The sequence below is a fragment of the Drosophila suzukii genome, chromosome X (assembly GCF_043229965.1).
Source record: "Drosophila suzukii chromosome X, CBGP_Dsuzu_IsoJpt1.0, whole genome shotgun sequence".
NCBI classification, from domain to species: Eukaryota; Metazoa; Arthropoda; class Insecta; order Diptera; family Drosophilidae; genus Drosophila; species Drosophila suzukii.
In genome coordinates, this window is record NC_092084.1 from 27,150,012 (window position 1) to 27,165,011 (window position 15,000).

A 15,000-nucleotide genomic window follows, 5' to 3' on the forward strand; every position below is an offset into this window, starting at 1 on the left:
TGGCGGGCCCCTCCTCGTATTGGTCAAAACCTATGTTATGCATATAAGTTTGTCAATACTATTAAGACCGCCAAGCATATCCATATAAATGTATGGATATGCATAAAAATCCATACAAAAGTGAAAAAAAATAATGTATTGAAAAATATACATATATTTATATAAGTGAATCGTATGGATATGGCTTATAGGTATAATACCTATAAGGCATAACAATGTATAATCTAGCAAGTATACATCGAAATATGAAGGAATTGTATAGATATGGCATATAAATGCCATATAAATAAGAATAAATTGTATATCAATGCAATAAGATATATAAACCTAGTGAGGGGCGGCACTAGTAAATGAATCGTATGGATATGGCTTATAGGTATAATACCTATAAGGCATATTAATGTATAATATAATAAATATACATTAAAATATGATTGAATTATATAGATATGGCATATAAATGCCATATACTTAAGAATACATGGTAAAATTTACCTGTATATCACTGAAACACGATATATAAACCTAGTGAGGGTGACACTAGTACTGTAAACATGCTTTTAGAAGATCATGGGTCCAAAAACTACTATAGGGAGGTGGTCGTTGGCGGGCCCCTCCTCGTATTGGTCAAAACTTATGTTATGCGTATGCATATGATTTTGTCAATACTATAAAGAAAACTTGTTTTGTACATACAAAACTAAATGAATTATATGGATATTGAAAAATAAATGGCATTATATCCATATAATGAAAATATACTTGTATTCTCTTATTATAAGAGAGAATACCATATGGGTGGTTGGCAAAGAGAATTGAAAATACCCGAATTGAAGATATTGGGTTCAAAAACTACTATAGGGTGGTGTAGCAAATAAAGTTAAGACCATATATCCATATAATGGATATACACATGTATTCTCTTATTATAAGAAAGAATACCATATGGTTGGTTGGTAAAGATAATTGAAAATACCCGAATTGAAGATTACGGGTTCAAAAACTATTATATGGTGATGTAGCAAATAAAATGAAGATGATATATCCATATAATGGAATTATATGTGTATTCTCTTATTATAAGAGAGAGTTTCAAATGGTTTGGTGGCAAAGACAATTGAAAATACCCGAATTAAAGATAATGGGTCCAAAAACTACTATAGGATGGTCAATGGGCCGGCCATCTCCTATTGACAATAGTCGGTAGATAAGATATTATCCGTCAAATTTGTTTCTGTGTTCATTTATGAATATGGGACTTGGCTCCGCGGTTAATATTTTAAGCCCAAGATAATAAAGTCGAAACAAAGGCCAAGTGTTTCTATTATACATAGAATAACAAATTGTTTCCCAATTTTATCGTTAATGAAACCTATTTAAAACCAAAAGAGGCAGGATTGCTAGATATACATTGTAAATGTATATTTGACCTTTCTGCCTCTATCTTAACTATTTAATATTAGTTTACACAAAAAAAGGCGTAAAAGCGAATTATAAATATATTTTATTATTAAAGTACATATCATATATGCGCTCGGTTTTATATTATATATTACCAAAGAGTCTATATGAATATATACAGATAAATTTTAAATTTATCATCAAAATACAAATGATTTAACTCAATATTATATATTGGTTAAACAAAAATTGTACATGTGTGGATACAATAATGACGTATGTCGAACAAAAATGATATTTTAGAATGAAATATGCATATATAAAGAAAATATTATTACATATTACAAAATATTGTGTTTTAAAGAAGATAAGATATTTCTTTTTTTTAAACATCAATAATTAAAAAACTTGTTATTATTAGTGGCGAAACAAGTATATATTGAAAACAAACGTATACGAATGCTATATAAAAATGGCCGTATTCGATAGAAAACAATCTATAAAATTTATATTGCTAATTTCTATTCAAAAATATGAATGAAATATGAATAAAAACATTATTCTGGTTGATCCTGCCAGTAGTTATATGCTTGTCTCAAAGATTAAGCCATGCATGTCTAAGTACACACGAATTAAAAGTGAAACCGCAAAAGGCTCATTATATCAGTTATGGTTCCTTAGATCGTTAACAGTTACTTGGATAACTGTGGTAATTCTAGAGCTAATACATGCAATTAAAACATGAACCTTATGGGACATGTGCTTTTATTAGGCTAAAACCAAGCGATCGCAAGATCGTTATATTGGTTGAACTCTAGATAACATGCAGATCGTATGGTCTTGTACCGACGACAGATCTTTCAAATGTCTGCCCTATCAACTTTTGATGGTAGTATCTAGGACTACCATGGTTGCAACGGGTAACGGGGAATCAGGGTTCGATTCCGGAGAGGGAGCCTGAGAAACGGCTACCACATCTAAGGAAGGCAGCAGGCGCGTAAATTACCCACTCCCAGCTCGGGGAGGTAGTGACGAAAAATAACAATACAGGACTCATATCCGAGGCCCTGTAATTGGAATGAGTACACTTTAAATCCTTTAACAAGGACCAATTGGAGGGCAAGTCTGGTGCCAGCAGCCGCGGTAATTCCAGCTCCAATAGCGTATATTAAAGTTGTTGCGGTTAAAACGTTCGTAGTTGAACTTGTGCTTCATACGGGTAGTACAACTTACAATTGTGGTTAGTACTATACCTTTATGTATGTAAGCGTATTACCGGTGGAGTTCTTACATGTGCTTAGATACTTGTATTTTTTCATATGTTCCTCCTATTTAAAAACCTGCATTAGTGCTCTTAAACGAGTGTTATTGTGGGCCGGTACAATTACTTTGAACAAATTAGAGTGCTTAAAGCAGGCTTCAAATGCCTGAATATTCTGTGCATGGGATAATGAAATAAGACCTCTGTTCTGCTTTCATTGGTTTTCAGATCAAGAGGTAATGATTAATAGAAGCAGTTTGGGGGCATTAGTATTACGACGCGAGAGGTGAAATTCTTGGACCGTCGTAAGACTAACTTAAGCGAAAGCATTTGCCAAAGATGTTTTCATTAATCAAGAACGAAAGTTAGAGGTTCGAAGGCGATCAGATACCGCCCTAGTTCTAACCATAAACGATGCCAGCTAGCAATTGGGTGTAGCTACTTTTATGGCTCTCTCAGTCGCTTCCCGGGAAACCAAAGCTTTTGGGCTCCGGGGGAAGTATGGTTGCAAAGCTGAAACTTAAAGGAATTGACGGAAGGGCACCACCAGGAGTGGAGCCTGCGGCTTAATTTGACTCAACACGGGAAAACTTACCAGGTCCGAACATAAGTGTGTAAGACAGATTGATAGCTCTTTCTCGAATCTATGGGTGGTGGTGCATGGCCGTTCTTAGTTCGTGGAGTGATTTGTCTGGTTAATTCCGATAACGAACGAGACTCAAATATATTAAATAGATATCTTCAGGATTATGGTGTTGAAGCTTATATAGCCTTCATTCATGGTGGCAGTAAAATGTTTATTGTGTTTGAATGTGTTTATATAAGTGGAGCCGTACCTGTTGGTTTGTCCCATTATAAGGACACTAGCTTCTTAAATGGACAAATTGCGTCTAGCAATAATGAGATTGAGCAATAACAGGTCTGTGATGCCCTTAGATGTCCTGGGCTGCACGCGCGCTACAATGAAAGTATCAACGTGTATTTCCTAGACCGAGAGGTCCGGGTAAACCGCTGAACCACTTTCATGCTTGGGATTGTGAACTGAAACTGTTCACATGAACTTGGAATTCCCAGTAAGTGTGAGTCATTAACTCGCATTGATTACGTCCCTGCCCTTTGTACACACCGCCCGTCGCTACTACCGATTGAATTATTTAGTGAGGTCTCCGGACGTGATCACTGTGACGCCTTGTGTGTTACGGTTGTTTCGCAAAAGTTGACCGAACTTGATTATTTAGAGGAAGTAAAAGTCGTAACAAGGTTTCCGTAGGTGAACCTGCGGAAGGATCATTATTGTTTAATATCCTTACCGTTAATAAAAAAATTTGTTTTTATTATAATAACATTATTATAGTAATACAAATAAAATATTAAATTGCCAAAAATATGATCTATATATATATAGATCAAATACAATTTCGAAAAAGCAAGTCGAAATATAATAATTGTAATAAGAAATATATAATATATAAATATATTATTGCAATAAATAAGAGAAATAAATAAGCAAGAAAGCAAAAGCAAAACAAATAACAAATTCGAACAAGCAAATCGAAATTATTTGATATTATTATTATATTGTATATTAAATGCAATTAATAAAACACTGTGTGTATATGGACCATAATATACACGCGTTGCGATATGTATTGTTCATCTCAGTTATGCGCATACATTGGATAATGCAACAACCTAAAATGTACAATGTTGTACCTGATTAATACAGGTTAATGTTTTATATAAATTTCAATATATATCGCTAAAAAGTATTTAATACCGTAAATGCCATTAAAAAAATACTTGATATATTATTGGTTATATGAAACTAAGACATTTCGCAGCATTCGTTTTAGGTATAAAAATAAATTTATTGAAGGAATTGATATATGCCAGTAAAATGGTGTATTTTTAATTTCTTTCAATAAAAACATATATGACAAAATTAACAAACCAATATATAAAACTCTAAGCGGTGGATCACTCGGCTCATGGGTCGATGAAGAACGCAGCAAACTGTGCGTCATCGTGTGAACTGCAGGACACATGAACATCGACATTTTGAACGCATATCGCAGTCCATGCTGTTATGTACTTTAATTAATTTTATAGTGCTGCTTGGACTACATATGGTTGAGGGTTGTAAGACTATGCTAATTAAGTTGTTTATACAAATTTTATAATGAAATTTTATAAGCATATGGTATATTATTGGATAATAATAATTTAATTATTTTATTCATAATATTAACAAATATATGAAAAACATTATCTCACATTAGTAAATTAATTTGAATGTGAAAAACGAAGAGAAATATTTTCTTTTTCAATCAAATAATACTGAGAAATGTCTAGCATAAAAAATTTATCTAGAATTGTCTCTTATTAACGATTAGAAAATAGAAAGCCGTTGACTATATTATTATTCTTCGTTGATTCGTTAGACCAAACAAATGCCATACAAATATATATATATAAATATAACGAATTTAATAAAATGTTTTATCATTATATATAAAGAATTAATTGCAAATAAAAGTTATACACAACCTCAACTCATATGGGACTACCCCCTGAATTTAAGCATATTAATTAGGGGAGGAAAAGAAACTAACCAGGATTTTCTTAGTAGCGGCGAGCGAAAAGAAATCAGTTCAGCACTAAGTCACTTTGTCTATATGGCAAATGTGAGATGCAGTGTATGGAGCGTCAATATTCTAGTATGAGAAATTAACGATTTAAGTCCTTCTTAAATGAGGCCATTTACCCATAGAGGGTGCCAGGCCCGTATAACGTTAATGATTACTAGATGATGTTTCCAAAGAGTCGTGTTGCTTGATAGTGCAGCACTAAGTGGGTGGTAAACTCCATCTAAAACTAAATATAACCATGAGACCGATAGTAAACAAGTACCGTGAGGGAAAGTTGAAAAGAACTCTGAATAGAGAGTTAAACAGTACGTGAAACTGCTTAGAGGTTAAGCCCGATGAACCTGAATATCCGTTATGGAAAATTCATCATTAAAATTGTAATATTTAAACAATATTATGATAATAGTGTGCATTTTTTCCATATAAGGACATTGTAATCTATTAGCATACAAAATTTATCATAAAATATAACTTATAGTTTATTCAAATTAATTTGCTTGCATTTTAACACAGAATAAATGTTATTAATTTGATAAAGTGCTGATAGATTTATATGAATACAGTGCGTTAATTTTTCGGAATTATATAATGGCATAATTATCATTGATTTTTGTGTTTATTATATGCACTTGTATGATTAACAATGCGAAAGATTCAGGATACCTTCGGGACCCGTCTTGAAACACGGACCAAGGAGTCTAACATATGTGCAAGTTATTGGGATATAAACCTAATAGCGTAATTAACTTGACTAATAATGGGATTAGTTTTTTAACTATTTATAGCTAATTAACACAATCCCGGGGCGTTCTATATAGTTATGTATAATGATATTTATATTATTTATGCCTCTAACTGGAACGTACCTTGAGCATATATGCTGTGACCCGAAAGATGGTGAACTATACTTGATCAGGTTGAAGTCAGGGGAAACCCTGATGGAAGACCGAAACAGTTCTGACGTGCAAATCGATTGTCAGAATTGAGTATAGGGGCGAAAGACCAATCGAACCATCTAGTAGCTGGTTCCTTCCGAAGTTTCCCTCAGGATAGCTGGTGCATTTTAATGTTATATAAAATAATCTTATCTGGTAAAGCGAATGATTAGAGGCCTTAGGGTCGAAACGATCTTAACCTATTCTCAAACTTTAAATGGGTAAGAACCTTAACTTTCTTGATATGAAGTTCAAGGTTATGATATAATGTGCCCAGTGGGCCACTTTTGGTAAGCAGAACTGGCGCTGTGGGATGAACCAAACGTAATGTTACGGTGCCCAAATTAACAACTCATGCAGATACCATGAAAGGCGTTGGTTGCTTAAAACAGCAGGACGGTGATCATGGAAGTCGAAATCCGCTAAGGAGTGTGTAACAACTCACCTGCCGAAGCAACTAGCCCTTAAAATGGATGGCGCTTAAGTTGTATACCTATACATTACCGCTAAAGTAGATGATTTATATTACTTGTGATATAAATTTTGAAACTTTAGTGAGTAGGAAGGTACAATGGTATGCGTAGAAGTGTTTGGCGCAAGCCTGCATGGAGCTGCCATTGGTACAGATCTTGGTGGTAGTAGCAAATAATCGAATGAGACCTTGGAGGACTGAAGTGGAGAAGGGTTTCGTGTGAACAGTGGTTGATCACGAGTTAGTCGGTCCTAAGTTCAAGGCGAAAGCCGAAAATTTTCAAGTAAAACACAAATGCCATACAAATATATTATATTATATAAATCAAGCTAATTAATATACTTGAATAATTTTGAACGAAAGGGAATACGGTTCCAATTCCGTAACCTGTTGAGTATCCGTTTGTTATTAAATATGGGCCTCGTGCTCATCCTGGCAACAGGAACGACCATAAAGAAGCCGTCGAGAGATATCGGAAGAGTTTTCTTTTCTGTTTTATAGCCGTACTACCATGGAAGTCTTTCGCAGAGAGATATGGTAGATGGGCTAGAAGAGCATGACATATACTGTTGTGTCGATATTTTCTCCTCGGACCTTGAAAATTTATGGTGGGGACACGCAAACTTCTCAACAGGCCGTACCAATATCCGCAGCTGGTCTCCAAGGTGAAGAGTCTCTAGTCGATAGAATAATGTAGGTAAGGGAAGTCGGCAAATTAGATCCGTAACTTCGGGATAAGGATTGGCTCTGAAGATTGAGATAGTCGGGCTTGATTGGGAAACAATAACATGGTTTATGTGCTCGTTCTGGGTAAATAGAGTGTCTGGCATTTATGTTGGTCACTTGTTCCCCGGATAGTTTAGTTACGTAGCCAATTGTGGAACTTTCTTGCTAAAATTTTTAAGAATACTAATTGGGTTAAACCAATTAGTTCTTATTAATTATAACGATTATCAATTAACAATCAATTCAGAACTGGCACGGACTTGGGGAATCCGACTGTCTAATTAAAACAAAGCATTGTGATGGCCCTAGCGGGTGTTGACACAATGTGATTTCTGCCCAGTGCTCTGAATGTCAAAGTGAAGAAATTCAAGTAAGCGCGGGTCAACGGCGGGAGTAACTATGACTCTCTTAAGGTAGCCAAATGCCTCGTCATCTAATTAGTGACGCGCATGAATGGATTAACGAGATTCCTACTGTCCCTATCTACTATCTAGCGAAACCACAGCCAAGGGAACGGGCTTGGAATAATTAGCGGGGAAAGAAGACCCTTTTGAGCTTGACTCTAATCTGGCAGTGTAAGGAGACATAAGAGGTGTAGAATAAGTGGGAGATATTAGACTTCGGTTTGGTATCGCCAATGAAATACCACTACTCTTATTGTTTCCTTACTTACTTGATTAAATGGAACGTGTATCATTTCCTAGCCATTATACGGATATATTTATTATATCTTATGGTATTGGGTTTTGATGCAAGCTTCTTGATCAAAGTATCACGAGTTTGTTATATAATCGCAAACAAATTCTTTAATAAAACGGTGCATTTATGTATTTTTGATTTGAAAATTTGGTATAACTCCAATTACTCAGGTATGATCCAATTCAAGGACATTGCCAGGTAGGGAGTTTGACTGGGGCGGTACATCTCTCAAATAATAACGGAGGTGTCCCAAGGCCAGCTCAGTGCGGACAGAAACCACACATAGAGCAAAAGGGCAAATGCTGACTTGATCTCGGTGTTCAGTACACACAGGGACAGCAAAAGCTCGGCCTATCGATCCTTTTGGTTTAAAGAGTTTTTAACAAGAGGTGTCAGAAAAGTTACCATAGGGATAACTGGCTTGTGGCGGCCAAGCGTTCATAGCGACGTCGCTTTTTGATCCTTCGATGTCGGCTCTTCCTATCATTGTGAAGCAAAATTCACCAAGCGTTGGATTGTTCACCCATGCAAGGGAACGTGAGCTGGGTTTAGACCGTCGTGAGACAGGTTAGTTTTACCCTACTAATGACAAAACGTTGTTGCGACAGCATTCCTGCGTAGTACGAGAGGAACCGCAGGTACGGACCAATGGCACAATACTTGTTCGAGCGAACAGTGGTATGACGCTACGTCCGTTGGATTATGCCTGAACGCCTCTAAGGTCGTATCCGTGCTGGACTGCAATGATAAATAAGGGGCAATTTGCATTGTATGGCTTCTAAACCATTTAAAGTTTATAATTTACTTTATAAACGACAATGGATGTGATGCCAATGTAATTTGTAACATAGTAAATTGGGAGGATCTTTGATCACCTGATGCCGCGCTAGTTACATATAAAAGCATTATTTAATACAATGACAAAGCCTAGAATCAATTGTAAACGACTTTTGTAACAGGCAAGGTGTTGTAAGTGGTTGAGCAGCTGCCATACTGCGATCCACTGAAGCTTATCCTTTGCTTGATGATTCGATAATAAAGATGTTGCAAGCGGCATAATAATTTATGCTTGCTTGCAACAGCGCAGAACACGCGCAAAAGGTCTACTAATATAAGAGACCTATAAAAGAAACAATATATTATTATAAATAAATATTGAACAAACAAAATGTATCGTCATCTTTATTAGTGACGCGATGATAAAGTGGCAAACATATTCCATGTATAAATATTCCTATGGTATTTTGATAATGCAAGTAAAGAGGACATATATAAAAGTAAGTGTATGTTCCTCCAATGGTAGCAGCGGTTGGTTGGTTGGTGTCTGCTCCTCTTATTGTTCAAAACTTATGTTATGGTAGCAAGTCTGTATCGTCATATTATTAGTGACGCGAAAAATTAGTGGCAAACAATATTCGATGTATAAATATTCCTATGGTATTAATATTCAAATGAAGAGACCATTTAAATAAAGAGGACATATATAAAAGTAAGTATATGTTCCTCCAATGGTAGCAGCGGTTGGTTGGTTGGTGTCTGCTCCTCTTATTGTTCAAAACTTATGTTATGGTAGCAAGTCTGTATCGTCATATTATAAGTGACGCGAAAAATTAATGGCAAACATATTCGATGTATATAAATATTCCTATGGTATTCAAATTCAAGTAAAGAGACCATTAAAGTACAGAGAGAGGCCATATAATAAGTAAGTATATGTTCCTCCAATGGTAGCAGTGGTTGGTTGGTTGGTTGGTTGGTTGGTTGGCGGCTGCTCCTCTTATTGTTCAAAACTTATGTTATGGTAGCAAGTCTGTATCGTCATATTATAAGTGACGCGAAAAATTAGTGGCAAACATATTCGATGTATAAATATTCCTATGGTATTGAAATTCAAATAAAGAGACCATTAAAATAAAGAGGACATATATAAAAGTAAGTAATGGTAGCGGCGGTTGGTTGGTTGGCGGCTGCTCTTATTGTTCTAAACTTATGTTATCAATATGAGTTTGGCAATACAATAAAGAAGACCAATCTAATCCATATAAGACTAAATGGATTATATGGATATGCTTAGGAAACCCATATATTAATAAAAAAAAATTTATGTATAGAAAATTATACATATATGTATTTATATAAATGAATCGTATGGATATGGCTTATAGTAGATATAATACCTTTAAGGAATATTAATGTATAATATAGTAAATATATATACGTTGAAATATAAATGCATTTTTATATATATGGCAGCATATAAGTGTCATATGAAAAATAATAGAGTTTACCCATATATCACTGAAATGAGATATATAAACCTAGTGAGGGGCGGCACTAGTGAATGAATCGTATAGATATGGCTTACAGGTATAATACCTATATGTCATAATATGGTTTAATATTATAAATATACATTGAAATATGAATGAATTGTATAGATATGGCTTTTAAATGCCATATGCATAAGAATAAATAGAATGATTAACACTTATATCACTGAAATAAGATATAAAAACCTAGTGAAGGGTGGCACTAGTACTGTAAACATGATTTTGGCAGAGCTCGGGGTAAAAAACTACTATAGGGAGGTGGTCGTTGGCGGGCCCCTCCTCGTATTGGTCAAAACCTATGTTATACATATGAGGTTGTCAATACTATAAAGAACGCCAAGCATATCCATATAAATGTATGGATATGCATACAAATCCATACAAAAGTGAAAAAAAAATAATGTATTGAAAAATATACATATATTTATATAAGTGAATCGTATGGATATGGCTTATAGGTATAATACCAATAAGGCATAACAATGTATAATCTAGCAAATATACATCGAAATATGCAGGAATTGTATAGATATGGCATATAAATGCCATATACATAAGAATAAATTGTATATCAATGCAATTAAGATATATAAACCTAGTGAGGGGCGGCACTAGTAAATGAATCGTATGGATATGGCTTATAGGTATAATACCTATAAGGCATAATAATGTATAATATAATAAATATACATTAAAACATGATTGAATTATATAGATATGGCATATAAATGCCATATACTTAAGAATAAATGGTAAAATTTACCCGTATATCACTTAAACACGATATATAAACCAAGTGAGGGTGACGCTAGTACTGTAAACATGCTTTTGGAAGATAATGGGTCCAAAAACTACTATAGGGAGGTGGTCGTTGGCGGGCCCCTCCTCGTATTGGTCAAAACCTATGTTATGCATATAAGTTTGTCAATACTATTAAGACCGCCAAGCATATCCATATAAATGTATGGATATGCATAAAAATCCATACAAAAGTGAAAAAAAATAATGTATTGAATAATATACATATATTTATATAAGTGAATCGTATGGATATGGCTTATAGGTATAATACCTATAAGGCATAACAATGTATAATCTAGCAAGTATACATCGAAATATGAAGGAATTGTATAGATATGGCATATAAATGCCATATAAATAAGAATAAATTGTATATCAATGCAATAAGATATATAAACCTAGTGAGGGGCGGCACTAGTAAATGAATCGTATGGATATGGCTTATAGGTATAATACCTATAAGGCATAATAATGTATAATATAATAAATATACATTAAAACATGATTGAATTATATAGATATGGCATATAAATGCCATATACTTAAGAATAAATGGTAAAATTTACCCGTATATCACTGAAACACGATATATAAACCTAGTGAGGGTGACACTAGTACTGTAAACATGCTTTTAGAAGATCATGGGTCCAAAAACTACTATAGGGAGGTGGTCGTTGGCGGGCCCCTCCTCGTATTGGTCAAAACCTATGTTATGCATATAAGTTTGTCAATACTATTAAGACCGCCAAGCATATCCATATAAATGTATGGATATGCATAAAAATCCATACAAAAGTGAAAAAAAATAATGTATTGAAAAATATACATATATTTATATAAGTGAATCGTATGGATATGGCTTATAGGTATAATACCTATAAGGCATAACAATGTATAATCTAGCAAGTATACATCGAAATATGAAGGAATTGTATAGATATGGCATATAAATGCCATATAAATAAGAATAAATTGTATATCAATGCAATAAGATATATAAACCTAGTGAGGGGCGGCACTAGTAAATGAATCGTATGGATATGGCTTATAGGTATAATACCTATAAGGCATAATAATGTATAATATAATAAATATACATTAAAATATGATTGAATTATATAGATATGGCATATAAATGCCATATACTTAAGAATAAATGGTAAAATTTACCCGTATATCACTGAAACACGATATATAAACCTAGTGAGGGTGACACTAGTACTGTAAACATGCTTTTAGAAGATCATGGGTCCAAAAACTACTATAGGGAGGTGGTCGTTGGCGGGCCCCTCCTCGTATTGGTCAAAACCTATGTTATGCATATAAGTTTGTCAATACTATTAAGACCGCCAAGCATATCCATATAAATGTATGGATATGCATAAAAATCCATACAAAAGTGAAAAAAAATAATGTATTGAAAAATATACATATATTTATATAAGTGAATCGTATGGATATGGCTTATAGGTATAATACCTATAAGGCATAACAATGTATAATCTAGCAAGTATACATCGAAATATGAAGGAATTGTATAGATATGGCATATAAATGCCATATAAATAAGAATAAATTGTATATCAATGCAATAAGATATATAAACCTAGTGAGGGGCGGCACTAGTAAATGAATCGTATGGATATGGCTTATAGGTATAATACCTATAAGGCATAATAATGTATAATATAATAAATATACATTAAAATATGATTGAATTATATAGATATGGCATATAAATGCCATATACTTAAGAATAAATGGTAAAATTTACCCGTATATCACTGAAACACGATATATAAACCTAGTGAGGGTGACACTAGTACTGTAAACATGCTTTTAGAAGATCATGGGTCCAAAAACTACTATAGGGAGGTGGTCGTTGGCGGGCCCCTCCTCGTATTGGTCAAAACCTATGTTATGCATATAAGTTTGTCAATACTATTAAGACCGCCAAGCATATCCATATAAATGTATGGATATGCATAAAAATCCATACAAAAGTGAAAAAAAATAATGTATTGAAAAATATACATATATTTATATAAGTGAATCGTATGGATATGGCTTATAGGTATAATACCTATAAGGCATAACAATGTATAATCTAGCAAGTATACATCGAAATATGAAGGAATTGTATAGATATGGCATATAAATGCCATATAAATAAGAATAAATTGTATATCAATGCAATAAGATATATAAACCTAGTGAGGGGCGGCACTAGTAAATGAATCGTATGGATATGGCTTATAGGTATAATACCTATAAGGCATATTAATGTATAATATAATAAATATACATTAAAATATGATTGAATTATATAGATATGGCATATAAATGCCATATACTTAAGAATACATGGTAAAATTTACCTGTATATCACTGAAACACGATATATAAACCTAGTGAGGGTGACACTAGTACTGTAAACATGCTTTTAGAAGATCATGGGTCCAAAAACTACTATAGGGAGGTGGTCGTTGGCGGGCCCCTCCTCGTATTGGTCAAAACTTATGTTATGCGTATGCATATGATTTTGTCAATACTATAAAGAAAACTTGTTTTGTACATACAAAACTAAATGAATTATATGGATATTGAAAAATAAATGGCATTATATCCATATAATGAAAATATACTTGTATTCTCTTATTATAAGAGAGAATACCATATGGGTGGTTGGCAAAGAGAATTGAAAATACCCGAATTGAAGATATTGGGTTCAAAAACTACTATAGGGTGGTGTAGCAAATAAAGTTAAGACCATATATCCATATAATGGATATACACATGTATTCTCTTATTATAAGAAAGAATACCATATGGTTGGTTGGTAAAGATAATTGAAAATACCCGAATTGAAGATTACGGGTTCAAAAACTATTATATGGTGATGTAGCAAATAAAATGAAGATGATATATCCATATAATGGAATTATATGTGTATTCTCTTATTATAAGAGAGAGTTTCAAATGGTTTGGTGGCAAAGACAATTGAAAATACCCGAATTAAAGATAATGGGTCCAAAAACTACTATAGGATGGTCAATGGGCCGGCCATCTCCTATTGACAATAGTCGGTAGATAAGATATTATCCGTCAAATTTGTTTCTGTGTTCATTTATGAATATGGGACTTGGCTCCGCGGTTAATATTTTAAGCCCAAGATAATAAAGTCGAAACAAAGGCCAAGTGTTTCTATTATACATAGAATAACAAATTGTTTCCCAATTTTATCGTTAATGAAACCTATTTAAAACCAAAAGAGGCAGGATTGCTAGATATACATTGTAAATGTATATTTGACCTTTCTGCCTCTATCTTAACTATTTAATATTAGTTTACACAAAAAAAGGCGTAAAAGCGAATTATAAATATATTTTATTATTAAAGTACATATCATATATGCGCTCGGTTTTATATTATATATTACCAAAGAGTCTATATGAATATATACAGATAAATTTTAAATTTATCATCAAAATACAAATGATTTAACTCAATATTATATATTGGTTAAACAAAAATTGTACATGTGTGGATACAATAATGACGTATGTCGAACAAAAATGATATTTTAGAATGAAATATGCATATATAAAGAAAATATTATTACATATTACAAAATATTGTGTTTTAAAGAAGATAAGATATTTCTTTTTTTTAAACATCAATAATTAAAAAACTTGTTATTATTAGTGGCGAAACAAGTATATATTGA

General features: G+C 33.3%; 3 non-coding genes across 3 annotated transcripts; all 3 read left to right on the plus strand.

Moving 5' to 3' along the window:
- Positions 1–1,960: 1,960 nt before the first annotated feature.
- Positions 1,961–3,955, plus strand: LOC139353512 (small subunit ribosomal RNA). The gene has a single exon (XR_011604832.1). It is a non-coding gene; the product is annotated as a small subunit ribosomal RNA (ribosomal RNA).
- A 668-nt stretch (positions 3,956–4,623) lies between these two features.
- On the plus strand, positions 4,624–4,802 carry LOC118879281 (5.8S ribosomal RNA). Its single transcript, XR_005015685.1, has one exon. It is a non-coding gene; the product is annotated as a 5.8S ribosomal RNA (ribosomal RNA).
- Positions 4,803–5,205: 403 nt separating this feature from the next.
- LOC118879283 (large subunit ribosomal RNA) lies at positions 5,206–9,175 on the plus strand. The gene has a single exon (XR_005015687.3). It is a non-coding gene; the product is annotated as a large subunit ribosomal RNA (ribosomal RNA).
- Positions 9,176–15,000: the final 5,825 nt, after the last annotated feature.